Below are 21,616 nucleotides of genomic sequence, written 5' to 3' on the forward strand. Positions count from 1 at the left end.
TCAATTTCAAAATCTTCCGACAAAAGCTCCCCATCTAAAACCAGCAAAATATCATCTAACACATAGTGTAAATATTGTATACTTTGCCTGAATTAAAAAATTACTTACATATCAATTCTATCAAGTATTTATTCCCTATTTTTCTTAATATTATACACATGAAACAGCAAGACTGTATCACATTCCAGAGTAACTGAGTAATATAGCTGCCTCCTGGATAAATCAATACAGCTAGCATCCCAGCACACCAGACTACAGGTATTGATTCATTGAAAAACTTGCTGATTACCTCCCTTTACAGTACCAATGTCAGTGTAAAAACCCTAGGATTACTTCCCTTTACATGACTCTTCAAAACTTGGCTCAACTCCATGTTGGAGAAAATAGTTGCTGAATGATAAAGTAGCTATTTCGAAATTCATTTCAACAAGTCATGATCTGCTCCAAAATAGAACACTTGATTAAAGAGGCAGAGAACCGTATTCTATAGCTACCTCAAGTTCACAATACTTGAATACCTAGTGGCCAAAGTGGCCAAACCACTTTAAAGCTTCTCTCCCACACAAAACAGGCCTTAAAACATCAACATATTTGTAAACAGTTATTTAATATGCAAAGAAGTAAAATTTGCAGTTTCCACGAGATTACTGTGACCTAACAGTTGTTATGTTTCACTTGACAAACAAGATATAATTAACACCCCTATAATCACACCAGTCAACACGAAGACAGTAGGAAAAAAAGCCATTAAAAACGAAGAAGCAATCAAACAAATTCCTTTTTCTCTCTAAACTCCTAACCTGCAGTTGGCAAATGAATATCCATGTACCTGTGTGACCAATGTAGAACTAATGCTTACTCATTAGGTGTACATTTCATTCACAATGGCAGTCGATCATCAAAAACCAGTCCGCAAATCAGACAAAGCCTTTTTTTTTTTGGAAAATTTTCCCAACAAACAATGAATGGTTTTGTCAAAATTGAAATATGGACAAGTTTATCTAAGATATTGTAAGTGTGGTAAGAGTTAAATAGCGTGTCAAAAACAGATTTGTCTTCTTTCTTTCCCTATAAAATATAGATAATTACTTTTGTCTACATCTTTTATTCCCTTAATCTTTACCCAATCTTATACTTCTGTCCCACAAGAATTTTCTTCCATTGACTACAAATTTGATCAATATACAGCTGTAATCCATAAAACTTGCATAAGTGCAACAAATTTGACATTTGTGTATAATTGTTACACTATTAATGGTCCAGTCAGTATATATTCCTGGTCAGGCTGCCATTTCCTATATCTAATGTGATCAATAATTGGAGATGATTATAATTTATAGATGCTTTTTTGGGAGAGAAAATTGTGTAATAATACATATAACCTTAAGCCAACTTTTCCCTGTTCCTACCAAGAGCATAACAAGCGAAACAAATTGTAAATGCAATAATGAATTATTCTGTAATGAATCAGAAATGACATATTGATCATTGCTTACTTACTAAAACAAGTTATTTCCTTAACACTGTCTGTTGAATATGTGGAACCATACCATAATAAAATGGGATTGCCTTGTTTTGGAATTGAGATTGTCAGTTGTTATTTTAAAAAGGATTGCAATATCATAACACAAAAACTCCAGCCGCCAACACAGTCTTTATTTACAATGTAATTGTATATTTTTTCATGGCAACAACCCCCACACCATTCATCCATACATTGGCCTCCCTTTCTGGGATAATGTATTTTTGAGGACTAAATATTAGGTACCAAATGAAACTACAATATTGACTGAACAGTGAGGGGTCAAACATGCTTCCCCCCCCCCCCCCCCTATTCTCTTCAACACTGCCTTAGGTTTGTGGGCGGGAGGGAAACAGTCAGTGTAACATTATTACTCAACCTCCATTCCACAACTAAAAGGCCAGTGGACGGTTATAATCTTCACAAAAAAGTCATGAGATTAAGATTTTAAAGTCAAGAATTACATTAATAACACATGTACGGTGATGTACCTATGATTATCTTCATTTTTTAAAGCCACATGACAGTAAACCTTCCTTGAAAAAAAAAAATGTTTTATAAAAAAATATATTTTTCTTAACTTATTTATCATCTGAATCCTCTTCTAGAGGAATAAGCAAGTAGAGATAAATACCTATGGGTGCAGTTATCAAGATATTCTGACAAATTATTGTACAATCTTTAACGACTATTGTCTGGGAAGGAGAGCTATCTATTATCAGTTCTATTGTCAATTGTATGACCATCAGGGGGATATCACTTACACATGGTCAATACATGAAAGTCTTATAAAAGTCATAACATGGCAACATTACATGAACAAATGCACAATTTATATTAAACATTCATATCAATAATCAATTTTCTTTAACTTACAAGTATACTTCTATTTTTCATTTGCTCTAAATCATTAATACTCACAAACATACTAGTTGCTAAGCCCTGAAAAGTCACTTATAATAGAAGACTGTAACATTATTATAAATTTAATATATTAAACAAATCTTGTCGCACAGTAACAAAAGCCATGTCAATCTTAAAAGCCCATTAAGCCTGAAAAATGCTTTAATATTTTAGTGGGTGGGTGTGTGGGAGGTGTAAAACTTTGTCAGAACATGATAAAATATCAACACAAATTACACAATAGGAAAATCTAAAACATGCTCAAAGGCCATCTAAAACCAAGCCTACAAAAGTGAAACTGCATATGTACAAGTTTAATTTGTAACTAAAATTCCTATCTGACACAAACAGACAACCTTTTAATCTACTTATCACCCTCCCAGTCAGTGCAGCATAAAGAATAATTAATAAATTAAACGAGACTTACCTGGAAGTTGAAGTTCAATTATTATTCTACTGCTACTGGACCACAGGGTTTAATGAGATGAACATATGATCTTATCAGATGACCAAGCAGACTTTCAGAGCATACATAATTATGCAAAATGCGACAATGGCTTATACATATGGGAGGGGTAATTGGGTGGGCATTAAACCCTGTGGTCCAGTAGCAGTAGAATAATAATTGAACTTCAAACTTCCAGGTAAGCTCTCGTTTAATTTATTAATTCTACTGCACTGGACCACCTAGGGTTAATGAGATTTTAGAGACCATGCTCGCATTTTGATAAGTCGTTAAAACTTCATAACCAAGTACAATGATTACGCATTCAATCTACGACTATTAACTTTTCAAAACTGAAAATGTAATGTACAAAATAAAGTATGCAATTGCCATATACATAAAATGCTGTAAAAGTAACAATCATTATAAAAGAATACTATTCCTATTTCTACTGTGCGGAAATTAAAGGTCATTATAGGCTTGACCCCTGCTGCAAATGTTACATTGCAAAATTGATAACATTGTATCGTATATTGTAAACAGAAAATTGCAAACAAGTTTGACACACATATACGTGTAGCACAAAAATTCTTTCACATGTGGTGATATTCGAAGTTTTTCTATGGTTTTAAAGCAACACATTTATGTTTTTAATTATAATTTCTTTAGGCTCGATTTCTGATATCTTGCAAAAATCAGTGTTTTTGAAATTACTGATCTGCGGTTAAAGGGCCATTAAGCCTAAACCTGCCATTATTCGTTTTATATTATTTACATTTTTTTCCATGCATGTTTTCTTCAATAACACATGTATATTATTTTCCAAATCAGCTCTGTATTGCAGTTACAGTACATGTTTCTATGGTTCACGTTTTCGATTCCACTCGATACAGGATAGGATATAATGAAACATACAAATGAATTTGTTCATTTTTCCTGAATTATTAATATTATTATCATTTTTGTTTGGAATCAATCAATCAATTAATTAGTTAATTAAGTCATCAACTGATTTATTTCAAAAACGATAATGAAAAACTACCAAAACAAATGGCTGAATCTCTTATCACCACTTAACTTATTCAGTTGTTTGAAAAACAAAACCCAAACAAGTAATATTCTATGATCATGCCATTTGGTAGAATAATCTGCCTTAGTGTTTTTTCCTTTCCCCGGGCAATGACGAGTAAGGTACCACATCTACATATAATGATATAATCATTAATTTTACCTGCCATTTCTTTTCAATTTTATAACATTTCTAGTTGACTAATTAACATGCAGTCTACAAATATAAATGCGTTCATCAACCGTAGAAATGTTTCATAGACTAAACTGCAGTTTTCTTGATATAATTAATATTTTTATTGAAACTAGTTGTTTCAATTATTAAAATCAAAATTTTAATGACACTTTGACAGCCGTAGCACAATCAGGATTTTGTTTGCCTATTGTTGTGATAGGTCCGACACAAAATCCCTCTCTGAGTGATTTATAGTGCCATGGATCATAACACAGTGAAGGTTAATTAGCAACCCCTCCTTTGCAAACAAACAAATCAAATTAAGACATATGTTTGACCTACAAACCAGGCACAGCTATTAATACCTGCTGTTTTCCCAGGAATAAGTCCGATGATAAACCCTAACAAAAACAATTCACTGAGAGGGTCCAGTGAGAGATTTATCTGAAGATGTAGTACATGTATACAATAAATCCAAATTATCAACCTTATCTTAACCATCTAAAATACTGCACATTACAACTTTGTATAAACTATCATTATTGTAATGAATGGTAAAAACATTGGTTTCATAGGTTTGTCCAACAATGAAAGACAAGGCAAATGCAAATGATTTTTTTTTTTTTTTTTCCATCTTAAATAGTTTATTTTATTATATTCATTAATTCATTTTATTTCTTTTCTATGTTTTACTGTAGTTAGCTTTGAGCAAATAAATTTCAATGCATTACAAAGTATATCAAACATGTATTCAATTATGCATTTAGCTATGTCTATATACACCTTTCAGTCGAAGAAATTCTGGATAGAAAATATTTTAGTGATTAAATGTTTATTTTCTTCACTAAAACTTTTCATATCTTTATTCATGTTCTTCCATTTCGAATGATATGTCATTTTCTTAAAAATAAAAGCAAGTTCTTTACAATCGACATTGTCAGTGTACTTTACTTGAGATATACAGGTAAAGAGTTATTCAATATAAATTTCATTATTGAACCATCTCGAGCAAGTACCAATATTGAAAGTTATCAACTTACAATGTTCAGGGTATTTCGAAGTGTTTCTAGAGTATTGTAAAAACAATGCATACTCACATTCTGTTAGCTTTCTTGTATATGTACTCATGGTTGCCCTGAGATTCTTACCTCACACTATATACAACCAATGTTATTTAATATGTGTTTACTTTCCGTAAGGAAAGTAACAATTCCTTCATAAGATCAGCTCCAAATGGTGCGTTTTCCCAAGAGCAAATTTGGACTCACAGTTTTGACACTTCTATGCAAAACACTTTCTCCAGCATATTTTGATCTTCGTATATAAAAAATTTGGGAGTATTCTGGTTTTGACAAGATATGCAAAATTTGCTTCAACATATTCCTTCTCGTAATGACAAATTTGGAGTACTCGCAAACCGGTTTTGACATTTCTATGCAAAACATGCTCCAACATATTCCATCTTATATAACAAATTTGGAGAAACTCAGGTTTGGATATTTATTTGCAAAACTAGCTCCAGCATATTCGCTTTTATATAGATAACTAATTTGTAGTACACGGTTTTGTCATTTTATGCAAAACTAGCTCAGCATATTCCCTCTTATATAACAAATTTGGAGTACACAGTTCTTGACATTTTTATGCAAAACTAGGTCCAGCATATACCTTCTTATATAGTACCAAATTTGAAGTACACTGTTCTTGATATTACTATGCAAAACTAGCTCCAGCATATTCCATCTTATATAACAAATTTGGAGTACAAACAGTTTCTTGGCATTTTTATGCAAAACTAGCTCCAGCATATTTGCTTTTATATAGATAACTAATTTGGAGTACACTGTTCTTGACATTACTATGCAAAACTAGCTCCAGCATATTCCATCTTATATAACAAATTTGGAGTACACAGTTCTTGACATTTCTATGCAAAACTAGCTCCAGCATATTCCCTCTTATATAACAAATTTGGAATACCCAGTTCTTGACATTTCTATGCAAAATTAGCTCCAGCATATTCAATTTTATATAAAAAATTTGGAGTACACAGTTCTTGCAATTTCTATGCAAAACTAGCTCCAGCATATTCCATCTTATATAACAAATTTGGAGTAGACAGTTCTTGACATTTCTATGCAAAACTAGCTCCAGCATATTCCCTCTTATATAACAAATTTGGTGTACACAGTTCTTGACATTTCCATGCAAAACTATCTCCAGCATATTCCCTCTTATATAACAGATTTGGAGTACACAGTTCTTGACATTTCTATGCAAAACTAGCTCCAGCATATTCCATCATATATAACAAATGTGGAGTACAAAGTTCTTGACATTTCTATGCAAAACTTACTCCAGCATATTCCCTGTTATGTAACAAATTTGGAGTATACAGTTCTTGACATTTCTAGGCAAAACTTACTCCAGAAAATTCCTCTAATATAAAACCATTTTTGTGCAAATAAAATCTCTACAATACGCCCAAAACAGCATAAATGAAATTGTTGCAGGCTTGGTTTGAATGAGCCTGTTCAAGGATGATACTGTAAAATGTAACTTACTGTTTTCCCGCCCAAAGCATGTTAAACATATACTATACTCATCACAGAGTAAAATATTTTTATCCCAGAAATTATTTGAAATCTATGTATTTCTTTCTAAATATGTCTTATTTGAATAAAAGAATGTACAAACTGTGTTTGGGAAGCTGCATATAAGTAAAGTTTTTTTTTTTTTTTTTTTTTTTTTTTTTTTTTTTTTTTTGACACTATGCATTCTTATTGTGCTCTAAATTGTGTAGAGTTTAAGACATAAGATATCTTCTTAGTGTGTAGTCAAAACATGTTTATTTTATATTAAAAAAGAGACTGTATAGCAATTATCATATTTTAAAAATACAATGAATTTGAGCATATTATATCTTTAATTCAAATAATTTTTATTTTAACTTATCATACAGTTACCCAACTAAACATAGAATTATATTTTGTGAGCAAGAGCTGATATTTTCTTATATCAAGTAAGATTTAAAACAGTAAGATACTGCAGATCTTTTTAACCAATAGAATAAGAGTCTTATAAATTATAAGCTGTGATATGTGCATTTCGTTGGCCTAATTAAGACACATGACTTTGGTATGTTCGTGGCTCAAGAAATTAAATTGTTAAATAATATAATATTAATTTGATAACTTCAAGTTAAAGCAATATTGTCTTTGTTGTTGTAGTAGTAGTTGTAGCATAAAAACTTGGAAGGTCAATCATCTGGCCAAGGCTTCATACTGTTGTCCATCATTCCATGATGACGAAACAGATTTTCCTAATCTGTTGCAGAGTTAATATTGGACCTACTGTCCGCAAACTCTAGACATTCCAAATTTTGTTGCAGAGTTATGTTGGACCTACTGTCCGCAAACTCTGGGGTCGTTGCAGTACGCCTCAGTACCTACTGTACTGGTTATATAGCGACTGTTGGGCTTCTTGAAAAGTGGAGTTCCCTACTGGAACTGAACACTTTACCCATTCTTGTAGCAATCCATGTGGAAAATATAAATGGATAATCAAATCAAAAACAGAAGTCAATTGTTATATCCAGAATATTGTCACTTTAAATTAAATTATGAACAAATAAATCCGGTATTTAATCCATTTTACAAAAGTTATTAAGTAATTGTATTAATCCATTTAACAAGAATAATTGAATAAATCTTAATTCTAGTAATAACACATAAACACATAAATTAAGAGAAATTTACTGCGGCCACTCTGATAGGATACTTTTAGCGTTCTGCTTGGTCATCTGATAAGATCATATGTTCATCTCATTAACCCTAGGTGGTCCAGTGCAGTAGAATCAATGTTACTTCTTATTCAATGGGTGTTACATTACAACATGTACCAGACAAGATACACTGAAAATCCGGACCAAATGCTGCAATTATGTTCTGTTCTAGCCAGTCAAAATGAAAATCTGTGATTATAATCAAGTAATCAAGTAAACCTAGCACAACTTGATTGATTCTGGAACAAACTTATTAGCTCTTCCTCCAGATAGCTTCAAACAAAACTTTTATCTGATATCTGAATCAATGATAATTATCAGATCAATAGATAAATAACAAAATCTATGAATACAGCTCCTTGTATGTCTGGATGCTATTGATGCTAGAAAACTTCTCGTACTTTTTTTTTTGAAAGAAAGCCAAAAAATTTGAAAGCTGTTTGAAGCACTCCAGCAACAGTATGTAATTCTTATATATATATATACAAAGACTATTTGCGTTTGCATCGTCCATCAATAAAAATACATAGAAATATCTCTCCTTGTGACAGTTTTATCAGAATATAATTTTATATGATCTAATTTTCTTATAATTTCAGTGAGTTTATTCATTATCTTTCACACTTCAGACTATCTATATTTCATGTATCTGATATTTAAATTCTTATTCTTACTCCGGTTCATAGAATGTGACATTTTGCCAGTTTATTTGTTTGAGAGATCTTTATACTTTCATGTACCATGCTTAAAAACCGAGTGGTGGAAATAGGCTTATAGATCTGAGTTATTGTGCTTCTGAGTCAAAATTTGTGTTATAGCATTAGCAAAAATTATTATTAAATTTATTTTGATCAAGAAATGGCAGCATGGCTGACTGGTTAACATGTCTGCCTAGTAATCTAATGATCACTAGCCGCATGGGTTCAAACCCCACTTGGGGCAAGTTGTTGTTTCCTTGTGCTAGAAACTTTACACTCATTGCTCAGTACTGGTTTATTCCAGGAACAGGATTTGAAAGTGTGTGTCTATAATCTTAAAGCTTCTTACACAAACTATCAATTCTGTATAAACCAAGGACAAATTATCTCACAATTTGCTCAACACTTCAAACTATCGTGACTCAGACTAATAATGAATGTTTCTGCCTTGTTGGCTGGTTCATCAATATTGCATATTTTGTGTTGTCTGCACCTTATGTAATACAATTCATTGCCGCATTAACTGTCAAACTTGAGGACCAGACTAATATTGCAACTGTCACTTCCTAATTCGTATTCAGTTTTAATCTATCTGTTTTTAGCAATTTTGAGACAGTCTCTATTTATAGAAACCATCTTTATCACATTCAATGATATATATAACATAACTTATGACTTAATTCTTAACATTTACATGTACCCTGCTGGCATCAACAGATTCTGTCCATGCGAACAGTGTAGACCAAAATCATCTGGCACATCTCTGCCATCTCAGATCATGGTCTTAACTGTTCGCTATTCAGTCAGTATATATTTTGAAATTTATTTACTCTAAGAGTTTGTCAAGATTGGAAGATGGATGAGTCCACTTCAAGATATCAACTCACCATAATCAATTGTTATATTTTAGAATTCTGATACATAAAATTATACAATTCTTCCTGCCATTAACACTGATGTGAAGCTATACAATTAAAGTAAAGCTATAATACTTCATAAAAGGACTGGTGCAGCACAAGCCTGACCTCAAATCCAAAGATTGCCAGTGGTCCCCATTTACTCCTATTTAGGTAAAAGATTTGGGTTCAAGCTGCAAAGCCAATACGATGGCATGCCCACAACACTAAAGGAAAGGAACAAAGACAAAGGGAGGGAGTTCTCCCAATCAAACTTCAGCAAACATCAGGTAAATTTGAATACACAAGTTGTTATTTATAACCATCGCTGATCAGTCCCCATCTTGGGTGCTGTTTGAAATAGCTTGTTTTTACCTTTCAGCTGTACCAGCAATATCCGGTCAAATGCCATTATATACCTGCAACATTATATACATGGATATAATCTTCTATTCAGATTTAATACAAACTGAATTTGAATATTTTTATGCTGGCCTTTCTGGATCCATTTTATTAATTTAATTAAATACCTAATATTCAACTAAACACAATAAAATACCACAATTACAACAACAGAAACTTACTTACTTTTGGACATTAGACTTAGAAGATATAGAATCATGCAATAAAGTCCGTAAAATATCGTATATGCACAAATCAGTACAGCCACTGCCGCTAAAAATAAGTCTGGATGATCCTCTAAAAACGGGCATTTTTTCATTGGAATCCTTTAATGTTTATTAATTCCTGAATCCTGTTCTCTTTATAAGATACAATGTTACATGCATATTCCCTGACACATTACATAAAACACCTCTCTTTAGTCCAGACAAATAAATTTTCTCGGCAATTTTGAAATTCTGAAATTTTCAGAAATTCAATATTCTAAAATCACTTAAATCAGCAATAATCTTCTGGAACTGAAATCAAAAGGGAATAAAACGCTCATGTTGATTCAAATCAAATTAAAGCGTGCACACTTTCCAAGAACACTTTGTGCAATTAACATTTTCCTATTCTAATTTTCTCCAACATAACAAACAAGCAGAATTAAATTTCAACATTTTTTTGTCATAAATAATTAACATATTAACGTATTTATAACTTCCTTTCATTTTTATTTCCTCATAGAGATGCACATCGATTAAATATCAAGTAAAACTCTTCCTTAATTAATTACATAAAATAGAAATCAATTTGTATTATAACATCACATCCCTGAAGAGAATATCCACATTGACATTTTGAAAGAAAACAACATTACAAGTTGCTTCCACGAAGCTCCAAGTTTCTTCGTACACTACTTACTTTATATTGATCACGTCTCGTCACAAAAGGCATGAAACAGTGCTTCAAAGTCATAAATCACGAATATTAACTTATGCCATAAGAAGAAGAAAAAAATTCACTGCTTAAAAAAAAACAATAATTTATAGTGATTAATAAAATAAGCTCGCTTATGACCGCAATAATAATTCTATTTAAGAATATTGGGAAACCTACAGACTTCTAAAAGGTTACTTAAAACATTATCACTTGAAGATTATACTGGTAGGTCCGATTTTTCTAAAAAAAAAAAGAGAAAAAATCTAAATGTCATTTTTGTAACCACAGAATCTCATTCTTATGATTCTGTATAAATAATAAACATTGAGTTTCTACAAGTGTCTGAGACAGTACCCACTAAAACTGTCATCAAGCAACAATATTGATATAATATATTGATGTATGACCATTATTATGTTTCTTCATGTATTGAATTTAGCTCGTTACTTCACTTTCTTCTTCTTTTTTTTATTTGTTTGGGTCATCAGACCAAACAAATAATGGCAGCGAAATTTCAGACCCTGATGTTCTTATTTGCAAATGCCGAAAGTAGTCCAAACTCCTTGAAGCGGTTACTTCCCTTCATATGTACATTAATGCCAAAAAATTAAGGGGATATCTCTGCGGAAAGATTGTCAAATGACGGCGCATTAATTTTTCGTAACGAAAAAATAGTTCCAGATTGGACAAAGATTTCTAATATTGTGTTATTCTATAGATATACATGCTTATATTCAGCTCCATGGTGTTAAACAACAGGTTAACCGTGAACAAAATATATCGAAATTAATAAGGGTTACAAACTCTAATTAAGAATAATACAGTATTCTTCAAGCTGTTATCTTATAACCCCCAGCGGTCGAGGGGTTTACACCCTCGCTTTAGAAGCGAGAGGACTGGAGTTCAAATCCCAGTTCAGGCAACTCATGTTTTTGTTTTGTTTTTTTGTTGTTGTCTTTTTTTAATTAAGCCAAATAAAAGTTGAATTGAATATCAGCGTTGTAATTAGTCTTATAGCCAATTTCTATAGTTATAACACTGGAAACAGCATTGGTGACACTTTACAAACAAATTGGTTTATAATCTCACAACCTTCACCTTTCTGACATTCTGAGACCCAAACAAATTAAGCGCCTTCTGTGCTTTGATTTTTCTAGCCAAAACTTTTTAGTTATTGACAGGATTTCTGGTGGATCACAAAATGATACATGTACTAAAACTAATGTTTGGTCACAGAGTAGGACTATTAAAACTACAAACTCTGTAGAAATTACAATGAAGCCTCTGAATGCAATTTATACATGACAAATTGAAATATTTTCTCATCAATGATGCTTTCTTCACATTACAATTCTACATAGCTAATATATATGTAAACAATATTTAAATCCATTAATTTTCTTCAGAGTCAAGGTGCCTTTGAATCACCTATAAAGACATACCAAAATTCTGAACAGGGGCTAATATATTTTTACAAATAACATAAATTCTAAATTGTAAAATGGCACAAATTTTCACTTTTCTAAAATTATTCAGTGCAGACCATCACAAGTTGCTAGACACTACCTTAATTTTAAACATAAGATGCCTTAAACCACAGAAATATGATTCATAGTATTTTTAATAGCAAATTTTCAATAAACACAAAACCACATGTCAACAACGTTGAAACTATCCCCTTTCTGAATTTCAATTACAGACTTTTATGATTAACAAAACCGAGAAAAGGCTTCATTTTCCAGTTCCGAAACCAGACAAGGCAGGGAGGAAAAAGAAGACTATAAAATCAATTCATGTGATTATATATATACCCAAAGGTGATATTCAACAGGTTGTGAAAATGTCATCGTCTTGGTATTCCAGACTGACTCATTGACATTCAAATGACAAGTTAATAGGATTTGAATAAATACATTCACATTTTTTGGGTTTCTTTCTCCAGAAAGTTTATATTATGTCCATGCAAATCACAATGTCTAAATTCTAATTGGTACCACACCTGATTGTTACGATTGTTTGTTTTCAAGATAAAATCACATGTACAAATAGGCTCATAACTCTGATTCTATCAACTGATGATTCACTATTTAAGTAAAGAAGCTTTAAAGTTAAACTTAGTGGTAAACAGTGGTTCAGAATAAATAGCATATACCCAGAAACTGATTACTATAATATCTAAGTTATATGATATTCTCAGAGATAAATCCTATGTCACGAAATACATCACAAATTTTGTTTTGAAAACAAGTCGAGCTAAAAAAAATATTCTTAATAAAACAGCCAAAGTCACTTTGAAATGCAGAACACCTCCTTTTCTTCACTTAATAGTTGTAACAAGAAACTTTATACACTTTAATCATTCAATTAAACCTACCTAAAACAGCTGCTCTATACTTTAATTTCCATATACACAAGGTAAACTAATGTAATTATTACAGATAATGCCAGAAATCTTTTTCAACACTGCTCACTCTCTAATGACTGACTGGTACACATTATATGTATATAGCCAATCCAGCTGTGAGTATAACATGAAAGCCTGGGCTTATCATCATAGCATCTCAGTAACGCATTCCACACATACCGTATTTCATGTAAAAGCATTTCCTAACAACAGAGATATCATAGATACTAAATAATGTAAACCTTTCAAGGCAATCTAGAAACTATAATCAGCTTAAGGAATGGAAACAATCAACTTAATTATTATTATGATATTCATAGAATCAATTAATGAGAACTGGAATGTTTAATCATAAAAATATTATTATATGCATTATATAATTTATATGTGAGTTTCAATGGGAACCAATCTCTTTAAACTCTCCAAAATATGTATTGTAAGAATAAAATTGGACTCTTACATCAGCTGGGAACTAAGCAATACAATTTTTAATATTAACGGTGGTGTATGATTTTTGCAAAACAACTCTTGAAAATGTTTAGTAGCAATACAATTTTTAATAAGGGTGGTGCATGATTCTTGCAGAACATTACTCTTTAAAATGTTTAGTAGCAATAAATTTTTTAATAAGGGTGAAACATAATTCTTTAATCAACAACACTTTAAAAATGTTTATATTAGTTGCAAGAGCATGACTGGTCTGTACTAAATTGCCATAACCTAAAGGGACTGATGGAATTAATCATTATCGAGCAGACTCATACCATAAACCCAACTTAAAGCAACACTCTTCAATTTACATATTATACAGTTTAGTCAGTTTAATAAAATGCTTATTCTTTACCACGCAACAGCTCTATGTTTTCCTCAATACCTGGCTCATACAGCGGATTAGACTTGAAGTAGAGGTGATATTTTTATAGTAAGTATGGTAGTGACAAGATAAGAGTCTGCTGCATACTTTGATCATCATGGCTAGATAAAGGTCAGTCATGCATAAATCATAACACATGTGTATACACCAGGCTAACAGCACCCCATTATGATACACAAAATATAACATAATATGTTAATGATCAGTCAATCATATCATTAGTTTACACATCTGGCATTTCAATAAACATACATACATAATGATACAGGCCTGCATACATATATTCCAGTACACCAGCCAGAAAATATTGTATATTAAAAGGCTTCTTCCCCACAAGATGTAACTTACATTTTCTAAAAGGGTGTTGTTAAAATAATTTTTTTTTTTCTATTTTGGTATATTATGAAAATATACTGATCAAATTTGTGATATTAAAATCCAAAACACAGGTATATAATATTTAATAATCTGCAATCATCTTGGCAACTTTTGTTTCCTTTTGTTCTTTTGCTTTGTCGAAAAAGGTGTGGGGGATAGTCTTTGATACTAAAAATGTATGTTCTTATATATAAATATTGAATGTTTTCTATCAAGGTGAAAGATAACATAATAAAACATTTTTAACTAAATTCTTTCTATCGTTAACCAAACATAATAAATCATTTTCCTCCTACTTAAACTAGCTGTATAGTTTACATTTTACCTGGGTTATAATAAACCAAAATTATTACAATCTGTTTCCATGACTACAATCTCTTATGCTTACACGATTTCTTTACACCTGTTTAAACATATAATGTAATGGATGAAAACAAATTTGATTTTTTAAATTAATCTTCTTTTTCAATGTATTTCATAGTCTCTGGAAATTTTAGGTCTCTGGATAGCCTCTGGATTATTATTTTAAGGTCCACTCAACAATGAGCATGCATGATAATTATAAAAACTTAAAGTGCAAAAGTAAAACTTTATATTACAGTACTGGTATTATAAGTTTTATTTGCCTTATGAAGCATAATAAGGCTGAAAGTAAGTCAAGCTGACTTCATGCAAAACTTAAACATTGCAATTTATTCTAATATTTTCAAACTTTAAAAGAAATCAACATAAAACTTGGGATATTTATCATGACAAGGCGCAGTTGTAAGCAGGGCATGAAAATGTCAAATCCATGGCTAAGTGGTGGAGGTCGTTGACTTCAAACCACTTGCCCCTCACTGATGAAATTCGATCCACACCACGGTCTTCGAATTCTTTCATCCCTGAGCTAGCTTACAGTATGTAAGAAGAATGCAAGAATTTGCCAGAGTAAAGTCATGTATTCCAAGACCAGATAACTGTCACATTTGCACTGTTTAAAAATAAGTGCAACAATTATTTAAGCCTCTATTAAAACAAAAAAAAAACAAAAAAACATATAAAGTAGCAACTGACAGAATTAAATTTTAATGTATTTCTCATCAAGCTTAACAACCGCCGTATGACCACATCTGCGGATGTTTCTAAATTCAAAATTTTACTATTTCATGTTTAAATGTTGAATTCTGCTTAAGCCGGTGCTAGGGGGCGTGGACGGTAACTTGCACTTTCCAGTATCGTCCATGAACAGGCTCAATCAAACCGAGCCTGCAACATTTTCAATTTTGCCGTGTTGGGCTTTCTTTAGGGATTCTGTATTTATCTATTTTATGATCACATCCGTGTTATTTGTGCCGTGTGGCGGCTGTAAAAAGTCTCCCCGTACATTTAATCAATGATGTTATATTTTCGATCCTTGAAGATCGTTCAGCACGACATTATTGTTGTGCTTGTGGTATTTTTAGTTTCAACTTTTCGGCATTTTCTAGTTGGGTGGTTCCAATATTCCTACTTGAATAATGTTGAATCACCCTTAGGATATGTTGCCTGCTTTTTAAATTTGTTTTTTGACGTCTTATCTGTGATACGCAGGCTTCATAACCTCTGATCCCCTTTCCAAATTCCATTTTATTTAGTTCCGCCCATTGTTTTCTCGTTTAGGGCACACGCTTTTTATTACTTGGGGACCATACGCCGCTTTTCATGGAATGGCACGGAAGTGTCACATTGAAGGTTCCATGACAACCGCCGTATGACCACATCTGCGGATGTTTCTAAATTCAAAATTTTACTATTTCATGTTTAAATGTTGAATTCTGCTTAAGCCGGTGCTAGGGGGCGTGGACGGTAACTTGCACTTTCCAGTACCGTCCATGAACAGGCTCAATCAAACCGAGCCTGCAACATTTTCAATTTTGCCGTGTTGGGCTTTCTTTAGGGATTCTGTATTTATCTATTTTAATATTTCACTCACTTCATATTTTTTACTAAAAAAAATATTTGATAAAAGTAAAAGTATTTCACCATTCCATATGTAATATTTACAGGCATAAAAAAAGCTACCAAAAAGCATTTAATAGAAGATTGGCTACCTGTACAGGCCCTAGCCAAAAGTGCTAGACGTATGTGAGTCATGTATGGCTAGCCATGACACACTGCATTGTCTTGCTGTATGGCACTTTTCAAAATCATATGAAAGTCAAAAATGTATGTGTTATTTTGTGTCTTTAAACGAGGATTTTAACCAAGTTACCGCATTTGTCCTCTGTATTCACTTTAATAAAGATGCTCCGCCATTTTGTAAAACCAAAATGAATACAAAGGTAATGCTTGCAAGCGTTGTAATCTTGATAAAGTGTCGGAGTTGCATGATGCATTATACAAAGTACATTGTATATGTACAGTAGGCAAAGTTATATTTATATAGAGGATATTTGTTTGTTTTGCATGTAAGATTGAAATATGATTTCACTGAGTGAATATCAGATGCAATATTTTCACGAGTGGCGTAGCCACGAGTGAAAATATAATCTGGTGTTCACGAATGAAATATATTTCAATCTTATATGTAAAACAAATAAATTTTCCTTTTATTTCATATTTTTTAAGTGATTTTAATTTTTAAGTACTTTTTACTGATTTTGCCACGAAACGTCGCTCGTTCTCCTTTTTGACATCATCACATCATGACGTCACATCATCAATTTTGAAATATAGTTCCTCTAACTTTGTTACGTTTCTAACATGATGTATGGGGACATCGACTTTCTTTTCCTAAAGAAGCAAAATTTACGCATGACGGCATTTATTTCTGCCCGTTATTCCATTTAGTTATGATTTTCTTTTCATCCGCATTCAGATATAGTTTGGCTACACTGAAAATAATATTTTATAAATTTCACTAGTGGTTTATCAGAATATAATCATCTGATATATTACAATAAAACACTGGAAAGCATGAAATAAGATTAAATAATAAATAGTTATGTTATAAGTTATAACATCGTTGTTTTTCATGCTTATGATTTGTTGTTTTATATGTATGAAAGATGAATTATTAAATCATTTTTTGTTAATTAAGCACATGGAATAAATAATCATAACGGCAAAAGAAGCTTGATTCAAAACTGCATAATCAGAGTAGAAAAAATAAAAAGAAATGAATAGAACATTGAAAAAAAAAGATAACTTTGAAAAGAAAAAAAATTGTATATTTTTTAGATTCAGTAGATAAATAGATAAATATCAAACATAAAAGCATAATTAGCCTTAATCAAAGCCTATACAGGGACTGATAACATCAATAGAATTTATGTTAGTGCAAACTTTCCTTAATGATCATTTCCGTTATTATGATAAAATGACAAAAGTTGCTGTTCCTTAATAGAAAGTCTAGAAAACAATGCTATTCAAATCACTGATTTCAAAATTTTCAGAATCTCTTGGTTTGGCATGTCAAAATTTTGACTACTCCTAGTCCTTCATTGAAAGACATCCCATTTTCTTTTTTTTTACAGTTTTACATTTATCAGAAAATGCAAAGCAGATTTGACTAATGTAAAAAATAGCTTCATATCCTCGTCTAAATATTTGGACTAGACTACTTGGAGTACTCCCATTTACGTCTAAATATTTGGACTAGACTACTTGGAGTACTCCCATGTCTGTCTGTCTGTCTGTCTGTCTCTGAGTACTGCCAACCCCTCTCGCGAGTGTTAAAGGCAGGAAATTGTGCGCGTCGGGTGTGTTAGTAAAAGGTGTGAGAGAAAGTAAAAACCTGAAAATGAACATGATCAGGACAGTGAGAGACATTGAAAACTTCTAGTCATTGTTAAAATGTTTTTATTAGTAAGGGTGAAAGAAAGATTTAAAAGTAAAAACACAACAAGTCAACTAATACTGTATCTTAACCACTGCCTGTTTGTATTGATCTAGATCAGGCAGGGTGACAATGTTCCCTGGGAGCTGGTTCCAAAGTAAGATACAGTGGGGGAAGAAGGAGAACTTATGGTAGTCTGATGTAACCTGTATTTTCCTAAGAGAGGGGATGCATATGTCTAGTAAGCCTAGATGGAGTTTTAATGTAGGTGGGAAGGCTAATGGCTACTAGATTATGGTAAATTTTAAAAAACATAATAAATCTAAAGTCTAGTCTGCGATGCTCGAGAGAACGCCAGCCAAGATCTTTCTGCATGGCTGTAACTGATGACAAAGGGGAGTAATCCTGTTTAACCCAGCGTATTGCTCGTCTTTGGGCCATCTCTATTTTTTGGATGTTTGATTGTGTGTAGGGGCTCCAAACAGTTGATGCGTATTCTAACTGGGGTCTTACTAGGGATTTATAAGCTAGTTGTTTGACTTTTTCATTTTTTGTATTGATTTCGTTTTATGAATCCTAGGGTTTTGTTTGCATTTGATGTAATTCTTGAGATATGTGTGTTATAGTTTAGGTCTGTGGACTAGTCAAGGCCAAGGTATTTTGAGCTAGGAACTGATGTTAAACTTGACCATGAAGGAAGTACTTATTGTTGATGATTTTTTTGTTTTTAGTGATGTGAAGGACTTGATATTTTGAGGGGTTGAATTCCATGTCCCACTCCCTTTCCCAGATTTGCATATTATTAAGATCCTCCTGAAGGGATTGTGAGTCTGAGGACGAGTTTATAGTAATGTAAACCACAGTGTCATCAGCAAAGAGGCGAATTTGAGACTTGGAGACAGAAGATGGAAGTTCATTAATGTAGATCAGAAAGCAGAGTGGGCCGAGGACGGAGCCTTGGTGGACACCAGAGTTTACAGGGACTTCTGTAGAGTGTTCATCTTCCAGTACAACAGTTTAGCTTCGGCCTATCAGGAAGGAACGTGTCCAATTGAGAATTTGTGTGGAGACACCGTTTTCTTGAAGGGTAATGGGTAAGGACAAGTTTATGATGATTTACTTTATCAAAGGCTTTGCTAAAGTCAAGGAGAATAAGATCTGTTTGTTTCCCTGCTGAGATGTTGTTGACAAAGGAGTCTGTTAGTTCAATAAGCTGTGTTTTGCCTAGGTCACAAATAAAACGGGCGCCGTCCGATTAAACGATTTTTATAAAATCGGCAGATTTTTTGATGTCGTGGACGCCGGGCGATTTTAAATCTGATACCTTGCGTGGTCACGAATGAAACAGTCGTCGGGCGATTTTTGCCGAGTGGATTTTACAGAAAGAATTGAACGAATCAGGCGGTCGCCGCCCGATGTCCGTACGGCGCCTGTGCGATTTAAAAGTGAATCGGACGGTTGCCGGGCGCCGGGCGACAATGACTTTACATTTAATGACATCCTAGATAAATCAGCCAGTTGTAATTATGCCAGCAAAGATGTCAGCTGCCAAACCCAAGGGGAAGGCCAAGGAGTTGGTCCGTGTTGTTAACAACGAGTCACCAACAGGCCAGTATCGAGGCCGTAGAAGGCGAAAATCAATCAGACATTCGCATGGACATTGAAGAAAAAATTCATGTTTACTAGTATTCAAAAGAAATTCACAAATATATTTTTGAGGCAATTACAACTTCTTCAAGCTGAAATTACAACAAACACAAGCAGCCCGGTCGCCGGATGACAAAACGATGACCGCCCGGTGCCTGTACATGAATAGTCCAGGTACCGGGCGATAATCGTTTGACTACTTAGCTCTATTCAGGCACCGGGCGGGGCCCGGCCGATGTCCGCCCGGACGCCTTTTAAATCGGACGCTGTTTTAGTAGAACAAAAAATCGCCCGATCAAAAAAATCATCGCCCGGTCGCCGGGCGACGATGTCCGCTCGATGATATTTATACTCAGTGACCCCAAAAATGATCGTCCGGCCGCCGTTAGCTTTTAAGTATTACTTAAAACTCGAAGGCGCCCGCCCGATGAGCAAAATTTTCAGCTGCTGCCGTCCGATAGTCACTTCCGCCGGACGGACGCCGGCCGATATTGCGATTTTTTGGAGAAACAGATGCCGCCCGGCGGCATTTTCTTATTTGTGACCTAGGCTTTTCACATGACTCATGAGCGTTTCTCCCTAAAGCCATTTTGAAAGTCGAAGAGAATGTTGTGATTACTGAAGTGTGAAGAGAGATGTGAGCACAGTGAGGCGACAATGTGTTCGAGCGTTTTGCAAAGGATACATGTTAATGAAATCGGTCGATAGTTGGCTGGATCTGTGCTGTCACCTTTTTTGTAAATAGGGCAAACATAGGCTTTGGTCCAGTCAGAGGGAATTGTACCAGAGGATAAAGATTTTTGGAATAGAATTGTGATAATATCTGTGATTTCATTCCTCAGTTCTTTGAGGACAACTGGCCGAACAAGGTCTGGGCCTGCAGCTTTATCTATCTTTAGGTTGGCAAGAAGAAAAGAAATATTTGGACTAGACTACTCGGAGTACTCCCATTTACCTCTAATTATTTGGACTAGACTACTACTAAACCCACCACTTCAGATGTTTTATGTCTCTCTTATTGTCGGTAAATAGTATATATGTAAACCAACTTAAAGTTTCTGGTATCTTGTAAGGGTGACAGGTTGACGCTGTCTAAATTCAGGTGAGTGTGGCACACCTGAAAAATTGCGTATGTACGCGAGTTCAAATCTTTTAAAATCGCTAAACTTGGACTAGAAATTCAAGTGGCAATAACTGGCAATGAGTTAACCTGTAAAGTTAGTCATAAAATATTTAGTGTTCTTGGCCCTAAAACTGCAAGGATATTTGAATCATTGAGATTCATTATTGAAAGTACATGGTCCATGAATACATAGTTAAAGTAACTGTTCTTTTGATCAAGCTGATAGATGGTAAATGATCAAATGTCTAACATGGTCCTATTAATGGGAAACAATGCCGGATGCCAGTAATGGGCGCGGTCGGCATGTCAAATTAACCACTGCACCGGTTTGCAACTGCCACAAGTTTACTTTAACACTAAGTATTTATTTTCTAAAACATAAAGGGTGCAAAAATAATGTAAAAAGCAATAAATGTGTTAAACACTTAAGTGAAACTTACAATTTAAACGCCAATCAGTGGATTTGTCGAAATTCAGTTAAAATTCCATACATTGGGTGTTGGGTATTCCTATATGGCGGATATTCAAGGTTATTGCTGTTCCATTAATTGACGTTAAAAATAATTATCTAGTA

At 33.3% G+C, this 21,616-nt stretch overlaps 1 protein-coding gene across 11 annotated transcripts in view; it reads right to left on the minus strand.

Annotated features, from left to right (window-relative positions):
* Positions 1-21,605, minus strand: part of LOC132750320 (spectrin alpha chain-like) — a 77,737-nt gene extending 56,132 nt beyond the window's left edge. For 7 of the 11 annotated variants that reach the window (XM_060740273.1, XM_060740275.1, XM_060740270.1 and 4 more), the window contains exon 1: positions 21,483-21,605. The gene's annotated coding sequence lies outside the window, so the exon portion shown is untranslated. Of the gene's footprint in view, positions 1-108; positions 237-13,191; positions 13,335-21,482 lie in introns of those variants that run through there. The other 4 variants (XM_060740277.1, XM_060740276.1, XM_060740268.1 and 1 more) reach the window with 3 other exon arrangements.
* Between the last annotated feature and the right edge of the window lie 11 nt (positions 21,606-21,616).

Source organism: Ruditapes philippinarum, unplaced genomic scaffold (genome assembly GCF_026571515.1).
Source record: "Ruditapes philippinarum isolate M1 unplaced genomic scaffold, ASM2657151v2 ctg1966_1_1_1_1, whole genome shotgun sequence".
Lineage (NCBI taxonomy): Eukaryota > Metazoa > Mollusca > Bivalvia > Venerida > Veneridae > Ruditapes > Ruditapes philippinarum.